The sequence below is a fragment of the Lithobates pipiens genome, unplaced genomic scaffold, assembly GCF_037356315.1.
Source record: "Lithobates pipiens isolate NorthernLeopardFrog02 unplaced genomic scaffold, aLitPip1_a1.2 Scaffold_27, whole genome shotgun sequence".
Lineage (NCBI taxonomy): Eukaryota > Metazoa > Chordata > Amphibia > Anura > Ranidae > Lithobates > Lithobates pipiens.
This window is the reverse complement of record NW_027507788.1, coordinates 61,488,697-61,498,223: the sequence shown is the minus strand read 5'-3', so window position 1 is coordinate 61,498,223 and position 9,527 is coordinate 61,488,697. Positions and strand designations below refer to the sequence as shown.

At 33.7% G+C, this 9,527-nt stretch overlaps 1 long non-coding RNA gene across 1 annotated transcript; it reads left to right on the top strand.

Annotated features, from left to right (window-relative positions):
• The first annotated feature begins 1,528 nt into the window (after positions 1-1,528).
• Positions 1,529-5,418, top strand: LOC143933890 (uncharacterized). Its single transcript, XR_013263158.1, has 2 exons — positions 1,529-2,014; positions 4,893-5,418. It is a non-coding gene; the product is annotated as an uncharacterized LOC143933890 (long non-coding RNA).
• Positions 5,419-9,527: the final 4,109 nt, after the last annotated feature.

Genomic DNA, 9,527 nt, shown 5'->3' with positions numbered 1-9,527 from the left:
GGGGAAAGGTCCTGCGATTCTCAAAGTCCGGCAGGAACAATGTTAAGAGCAGAGTGATTTTTTTTTCTAGGTTACATCTAGAGTTCCAAGAGCCCGGATGGCTCAGTCAGCTTTTGATCTGAGGGTCCGGGGTTTGGGTCCTGTTTGGGTGCTGCCTGTGGGGTCCTTGGGACTGCTGATGCGGCAGTCTTTATGCAAGAGTGTCCATCTCCTCAAAGAATGCTCCTAAGGTTCCAGAGAAAAAAAAAAGAGAAAGAAAGAAGAGAAGTGTCTCTTTCTGGTCTCTGGATCAGCTGTTATCCCAGTCAGTGATATCAGAGATTCCCTTAGTGGAACAGGGTTTTTTGGCTCAAACCTTTTCAGGTCCCAGAGCCAAGCAGGGAGGTAAGACCCACTTTAGATCTTGTGTGCTCCTGGTCCTTTAAGGGGGATTGGGCTTCCTCCATGGTCCACCCTCCCCTCATCTATCCATTAATGCATGTGCTTCCATTGTGGAGATGCTTATAAACACAAATTCATTAGCGTTAGGACTGCAAAGCATACACAGGGTGCCGTGAAGAGGCCTTACAGCTTATGGATGCATTTGTCAATGTGTGCTAACTAAACCCCTGTTTTTAATGCAGACTGTTGGACAGGTTAAATTGGTCTGTTAGCAGACTGGTTGGTAAGTCAAGCTATGGTATGTCTTTGTTTTTCAGTTTAGAGGACCTTGCCTATCAACTTTGTTGGAAGTTTCAGGCAGTACATCTGGCCATAGAATCTTGGTGGTCAGATTATGGGACTGTCTTGACAGGATTCAGTCTGACAGAGCCAATGGCAGTGGCTTACATTGATCACCAGGGGAGGCACAAGAAGTCGTGCAGCCCAAAAAGAGGTGAATAATGTTCTAGCTTTGGCAGAACACAACACTCCTTGCCTATCGGCAATTTTAATATTTCAGGCGTACTACTTGAGACGCCAACAATTATTTCCCGGAGAATGATCTCTTCACCCCAACATCTTCCTAGCAGTATGTCAGATGGTGGTTCTGTTATATTCTTAATATCTAAATTTTAATTGGCTTTATTATACTTATTCAGGATAATAATATTCCCATACTTTCTTACTGTGTGAATGAAAAACCTTGAATCAATTAATTCTGTGTTATGGCTTGCATAGCTGGAAAAGTAAATATTTAAAACCTGTCAGGATTTTGATGAATATTGTATATTTTATATATATTTTCAAGGGCTATGTAAAGTGATATTGTTTATGTAAACTTATCTAGTTCATTATATATGTTTTTAGAAAGTCATTTTATGTGTAAGCGAGAAGGCATATGTAAGTCGAGACAATGTTTTTCCAGACTTTAAGTCTAAAATATTCCTTCTTCCTCACATCCTGTCATTAGATTGTGGAGTTGTGATTTAAGTGTTAACACATGTCAGCTCTGTTATAGCAACCACCCTTAGCCCCCACCTTTGTGGAGGAGGAGGTATCTTTCGGGCGGGAGATTAGAGCTTGGTTAAAATAATGAGTGCTGGGAGGAGGGGGTCTCTAGAATTTTACACACAGAAGGACACATGTCTTGCACACAGGCTGCCAGCATACAAAGGGCTGCCATTTTAGGTTTGAAATAACCTTATATCTTCTATAAGAATCATTGTACTATTTTTGTAAGCATCCTTTTGTATTTAAATGTGTACAAATAAATACACATTTTTGAATTACGCTGACTCAGATCTAATTAAGGAAATTCGTCTCACAAGAATTGATTGATTTCAACATAAGACTTTGAAATATCATTATTTCATAATATTTCATATTTCATATATTACAATTGGCGAGCTACAACCAGTTCAATCATAAGTCGGAAGTTTTTTTTTCAACTTCACTCCTTTGATCAGAGGGGATTGAATTGATGAACAGAGATTAAACTTCGCAAAGATTGAAAAAGAACCTAGAAGAAAAATCGATCGATTGATTGTGAAAGACCGGAGAATTTCCAGGAAAAAACTGACGGGTTTTTTATTTGGTGAGTAGAAACGTAATTATGGAATTTGTAGCTGTTTTAGCTGATGAAAGTACATTAGAATTTAAAGGTTTATCGAAACAGGTCTCTGATGCTGTTTTATGGAAATTAATGTATGATCAATGCTTTCAGGCAAATGCTGACATTGAGAAGGATAGATTCTCATTAGTTAAAACAAAGAAAAAAGTACGTAATATAATGAAACTTGTTAAAAGTTATAATGATATGGTGTTTGATATGCCAGGAAAACAAAGTCAAAGTGTAACTGAAAATGTACTTTTTGAATCTAGTTGTTCAAATTGTGAGACTTTTTGTACATATATTGAAAATTTAGAGAATGAAATAGAAATTGCAGCAAAGCAGGAGAAGAAATATACTGAACAATTATTGACTGAAAAAATTGAATTGGAACATAGAATTGATGCATTATTGCAATCTCTGAAAGAAAATGAAAATCAAATAGGTTTTTTGGAAAGCTGTGTGCATGGAAATATTTTAAATTTGTTTAAGACCCAGTTATTACAAGCTGAGATTCCTGCACATGTTCAGTGCTCAAGGATGGAGGATGATGAACATATGATGAAGGCAGCCGTCAACGTCATATCCTGTAATGAGTCAAATGTTAATATTTCCTCAGAAAATGAGAGTGGGAAGTCAGTTGACTTAAATAATACTGATAGTAAGCAGAAATGTAGATTTTCATCGCCATATGCTCAGAGGAAAGTCTATAAAAAGTTGAATAATAATAATACACAAAAGAGGTTGTATTATCCGAAAATTTTGCCCAGGCGTCAAGAGGTTTATTCTGTACGTTGGCACAGTAATCTGAGGTATAGAGGTCATAATAAGCAAATTCATTTTTCTTCTAAGACCCAAAGACAAAGATTACAAACTGAAAATAGTTCATTAAGACAGGAAAGGTTTAATTATGTAGCATATAACACTCTGAAAACAGTCAGCAGTCCTTAAATTAACTGCAGATATGGTAAGAATTTTCTGGTTGACGTTTAATGGCTATGAATAAGGATTGATATGAGTTTAAAAAGATTTGGTTTTGACGTTTGGAATATTATTGAGGATTTTGATATAATTTTAATATTTTTCAAGGATAATCTATTGGATTATTATTTTTTATCAATGTTTCATTGTCATGAGTATTAAGTTTTTATTTTTGTTTTGTTCTGGCTGAACATTGAAAGGACTTGAAAAAAATGGTTTTAAGAATAGTTGTGTATTCAGTAACTGAAGACCTTTCAGCATGGTACTCAATTAGCAATTGAATGAATAGACAACAAGGAGAGACAGAGAAAAGTGATGAGCTTGTATTTGTTGAGTTAAACCGCATTGAGTATTGACAAGGAAGAGAAGTAAGGTTCACTAATGATTTAGAGTGATAATTCATATGTTGTATGTTATCTATGTAGAGGTTTTGTGGATTCATCCAATAAGACTCTTGTGCAGAAAGAGACATTAGAAGTAGTTTTTGACCTTGCAGAGAGTAATTCTTTTGCATATGTTATTGTAAAAATTCCATCACATAAGATAGTGAGTTATCTGTAGGTAACAGAACAGCAGAATTCATTGGCAAAGGAAGCAGCTTTTGCATGGAGAGTTAGTAATTCAACCTGGAATGGTATCTATTAATGTTGTGAAAAAATGGACACACAGATTCCTTTAATTTCAGAGGGAAAAAAGGTCACAATCTTTTTTATCCTCATAGGGTGCCACAGAGTTATTATTTGGGTCATTAGACCATAAGTTTGTGTCATGACAAAAAAGGATTTTCGTGTTTTTATATAAATCACAACACCTTCAGGTGGGATTCACTAATGATGATGCTTTAACTATTGTTTAGAGGTTGAATAATCATGTTTTTCTAGTTTGGGATATATCAGCAAACTTCAGTTGTGACAGAGGATGTGTAATATCAGGGAATAAAAACAGAGATTTCATGTATGATAACATTCACAGTTTGTAGGTATTATTGTGAGGATGTATCGGATAATTAAATCTAGGATTGATAAATGTTGTTGGACAAAGGAAATATTTGGGTTGATGTTGTTCCAGTTATTTTTAATGGATGTAAGAAGCACAATTTCTGATGCTACAAAGTATTCTCCTTTTGAGTTTAAAAGAAAAAGTAAAATGGCGTTTGTATCGCCTCGTGGAGTCATAATTGGTTGAAGAAGAGATACAAAATGGTTTCTCTAAAAATTTTCAGTTGAGAAAATAAAATGGAGTTTGTGTTGCCTCGTGGAGTAAGAAGGTATACAAAATGGTTCCTCCTCATATTTCTAAGTTTGAAAAAGAAAGTTAATTCATGATAAAAAGTGTCTTTGTTAGTTAAAAATATAAGTTTTTATATTACAATGTTTCTTGATTAAGAGATTAAGAAATAATTTGTATATATATTGATAAGGTAAAAAGGTTTGTGTATGTTTAAAATGATTTTTTACAAAGGGTTATTCATAGCAACCCTTAGGAATTTAGAATGAGACACCCATTGTTTTAGAAAGGTGGGAGGGAAAATACTCATTCTGTGGAACAATATAGCTCAGCGGAACTTTTAAGCTAGTCTTAAAAAGGAAAAAGGTGGGAGTTGGTGTTTAGGAGTAGAATTTTGTAACAAGAGAGGAGACAGTCAATTACTGGAGGGCATACATTCCAGGGAGATTTTTTTCTCCAGCACACATAAGACATATATTTATATATCATGAAGGATTGTTATTAAATCCACGCACATATCGGATTTAATCTTCATTGTAAGAATAATCTATTTTTTGATATTTTACAATTGCAGTGAAACAAGTATGCAGAAAGAAAAATGTGGGTATAACAAATTTTATATTCCAAGATAATGATGCTGCCTTTATTTTTTCAGGAATTAAAAATAAAAATCGAACTTGAAGAAAGTGCGTATTCCAAAAGAAAAAGATGTCAGCACAACAAATGAAAAGTTTTAAAGAGAGGAAGTGTATCATCACTACAGGATGCATCTTTTCCCTAGTGACAATTTTATTTGTGATAAGATATATCAAGAACTGCTCAAGTTATATAAAGACTAACAGGAATGAAGAATTACACAACAAAGATCATATGTTATTCAGAAATAAGAGAGATGAACTGAAAAATAAGAACATTGATATCATTACAAAGGACAAAAATGATAGAGTTATTGATATTAGTGCATATGATAAAAATCATAATTTTAGAGATGTTGATATTAATACAGCAGAAGATTTGTATGGATTTTTATGTATTGGTGATGGATATCTTTGTTGTTTACAATTGTATTTCATTCACAGCAATGATATTGACATCAAAGTTAAAATAGAATCCAAAACAAAGTTTGTTAAAATGCAGGGATCTTATAGACTAAATAACAAAACCGGAACTTTTGAGTGTAACATATTGTTGAGGAGTTTCTGGTCTATATTTTTAAAGGGTAATGAGTCAAAAATTTGGTCTGGAGATGTTACTAATATTATGACAAGATCTGGGAAAATACTTTATTCCTTTGATCAATTTTATTATCTTTTTCAAAGTTTTGTAAAGATATTAAATCCAAAATATTTAAACATCATTGGAGATGAAAAAGGAGACGTTGTAAGAACATGGGATTTTAAAGTTATAAGAAAATTTACTGAAATAAGGGTCAAAATCGATATCTTTATAGTTGATAAGATTGTTCCAGAAATTAATATTTTCCCACAATCTTTGAAAATTATGGAAGATAAAGATAATTTGCATTTGATATGTGATACAAAAATATCTTTACCTCAAAATTCATTGTTGACTTGGAAAAGGAATGGTGAGTTTTTGGGTAGTTTTCTTTATAGTTCAACTATCATAATTCATAAAGGAATTTTTGGTAGTGTGAATTGGATCAATAATACATTTGTTTATCAACAAATGAGAGTATCTTTGAATGATACTGGTATATATGAATGTTGCATATCAATAGAAAATTATCCGGTGAAATGTGCAAAGGCAAGTGTTGTTGTTATGTCTCCAAGGAAAACTCCATGTGTCAATAAGAAAAGTTTCTCTGCAAGTCCTTTTCAGATTAACCATTTCCAATCCAGAACTCTTTTGAGAGAGGGAAAGTTTGTCATTGTTTTGTGGAACTTTAATGTTTCAGAATGGAAAATTTCTACAAGGTTTCCACAATGTCAAGGACATCTGGTTAATATGGAATTGGGTATTGAGAGATGGTTTGGAATTAATAATAGAAATTATAACAGAAATAAGCGTGGTATTGTTGAAGGTATTTTAGGAGGGATTGGCACTATCGGGAGTATAACAAATAGTATGGATATTAATACTTTAAAGTCTGATCTAGAAACCGCTGGTTTAGTGGGAAGTAATGGTATTAAAATACAAAGACATTTAAATCAGATTTTAGAAAATATGGTAATTAAAACTGCTAATATAATGGGTCCATCTATTTTACATCTTCAAAATATTACTCTTGATTTGATGAGAAGTGAACAACATTCTCATATAGCCAGAGCATGTTTAGAAATTCAAACGGAATATTCCACTAATTTTAAAATAATTGCGCAAGCATTTCAGAGTGGAATAACTCCTCTTGGCATTTTACAGTATTTGCCCAAAGAATATTTATATGCGATAAATCATACAGATTTATGGGTAAATAAATGGATAGGATGCAAGCAGGACATATGTTATAGTTCTTCTATGATTCCAATAGCCGGAAAAGAACAAATTTTGGTTCCAATCACTGTTTTGGGATTACCTGTCAGTAATACACAATTATTATACTATAAATTACAGTATACAGATTTTGTATTTAACAATGAAAATTCTGAATTAGAACAATTAGATTTGTCATCATGTTTACAATTCCAGTCTAAAATTATATGTTTACCTAATCAAGATAAAAGCATATTTCATTCTTGTTATCATAATCATACATTATGTTCAGCAAGAATTGAAAATAAAATTAATTCTGAATTAGTTACTCGTGTAGATAAAAAGAAGGTCTGTTTTCAAATTATGTCAGATACAGAAAGGGTTAAAACTTTTTTCTCTTCTTGTACAAATACAGAAAACCTAAATCAAGGGTTGTATTGTATAGAAGGAGATATTGTTGCAATAAGTATTAATGGGTTGAGAACAAATTTAACAAATATGTTTATGAAAAATATTAGCGCTCTACCTACACAGTATAATATTTCCCAAATAGATGAATTTCCATGGGAAAAATGGGCAAATATAATTCAAAAGGATCAAGGTTTATTAATAGCTTTGGCTAAGGAATTGCAGAATGCAGAAGTATTGTTTAAACATGAACAAGGTAATTTGCAAGAAATATCACATCAATGGTCAGAATTTTCAGGAAGTAATTGGTGGAAAAGATTTAGTAATAGTGTATCCATGTGGGGAAAAACTTCGATAACTTCAACAGCAGGAAATATTTTATCACATCCTATTGTAATTATTTTTATTATTATCATGTTATTCCTTATATTTCAGTTATGTTTAATGTTTAGAATGAAAAAATTATATAATCGAATTAGAAGTGATATTAAGAAAGGAGATGATTTGTTACAAAGTAAATTGAAGAGGAAATTAGGTTTTGAAGGTATGAATCCAATTGTGCAGGACAAAACATTTGGAGTTATTGAATCAAAGTTTGTTTGAATGTGACATGAATGATGATGGATGAATTTTTAATCTGAAAAATATGATTGGTATTCATATTTCAGAGGGGAATGTTATATTCTTAATATCTAAATTTTAATTGGCTTTATTATACTTATTCAGGATAATAATATTCCCATACTTTCTTACTGTGTGAATGAAAAACCTTGAATCAATTAATTCTGTGTTATGGCTTGCATAGCTGGAAAAGTAAATATTTAAAACCTGTCAGGATTTTGATGAATATTGTATATTTTATATATATTTTCAAGGGCTATGTAAAGTGATATTGTTTATGTAAACTTATCTAGTTCATTATATATGTTTTTAGAAAGTCATTTTATGTGTAAGCGAGAAGGCATATGTAAGTCGAGACAATGTTTTTCCAGACTTTAAGTCTAAAATATTCCTTCTTCCTCACATCCTGTCATTAGATTGTGGAGTTGTGATTTAAGTGTTAACACATGTCAGCTCTGTTATAGCAACCACCCTTAGCCCCCACCTTTGTGGAGGAGGAGGTATCTTTCGGGCGGGAGATTAGAGCTTGGTTAAAATAATGAGTGCTGGGAGGAGGGGGTCTCTAGAATTTTACACACAGAAGGACACATGTCTTGCACACAGGCTGCCAGCATACAAAGGGCTGCCATTTTAGGTTTGAAATAACCTTATATCTTCTATAAGAATCATTGTACTATTTTTGTAAGCATCCTTTTGTATTTAAATGTGTACAAATAAATACACATTTTTGAATTACGCTGACTCAGATCTAATTAAGGAAATTCGTCTCACAAGAATTGATTGATTTCAACATAAGACTTTGAAATATCATTATTTCATAATATTTCATATTTCATATATTACAGGTTCTCCGACATGGACCTATTTGCATCCAGATTCATTAATAAGGTCGACAACTTTATGTCAAACAAGGGGTCCGCTAGTAGGCGGAACAGACGCATTAGTCTTCCCAGGGGATCAGTTCTCACTGATCTATGCAGTTGCTTCTCCGCACGATTAAGCAGGAACAGATGGAGGTGATTCTGGTGGCCCCAGAAGATCTTAATTTATCGAGATCATAAAGAGGGCAGTAGAAGTCCTTTGGACTCTGCCATTATAGCGAGACCTTCTTGCACAGGGTCTGGTATTTCATCCTACTTTACGGACAAGGCGTTTAACAGGTTTGACTGTTGAATCTCACTCTATAACAGATCGTGGGTGATCTCCTTCAGTAATGTGTACTTTGGCTAATGCCAGAAAGCCGGTTTCCAGAATCACTTACTATAGAATCTGGAAGGTATAGGTTTCTTGGTATGGATCCAGGGGTTGGCACCCCAGGAGGTATGTCAATAGGCAGGGTTCCTGCATATGGGATCTGAAATGTAGCTAGCCTTGACTTTTATCAAGAGCCAGATCCAGGCCGTGTCAATGTCTTTTCCTACGGCCGCTTGCTTCCCACTCTTGGTGCGTAGCTTATTCAGGGGGTAACAAGGTTTATTCCCATATCAAGGCACCTCTAAATCCTTAGGATTTAAAATTGGTCTTGTCGGCTTTGTTAAATCAGCCGTTTGAACCTTACGAGTAATTCTCTTGGTTCTTTGACAAAAAAGATCATCTTTTTTGCTTGCCATTTCTTCTGCTAGAAGAGTATTGGAACTAACGGCTGTCTTGTAAGAGCCATATTTCATCATGCATAAGGACGAGGTGGTTTGATGTACTCATACTGAATTCTTACCAAAGGTGGTAACAGGTTTTCATTTAAACCAAGATAGTCTTCCTTCTTTCTCCCCAGAAGCCTTAATCTGGGGAAGAGAATGCACTACAGTCTCTTGATGTAGTAAGAGCGATCAGA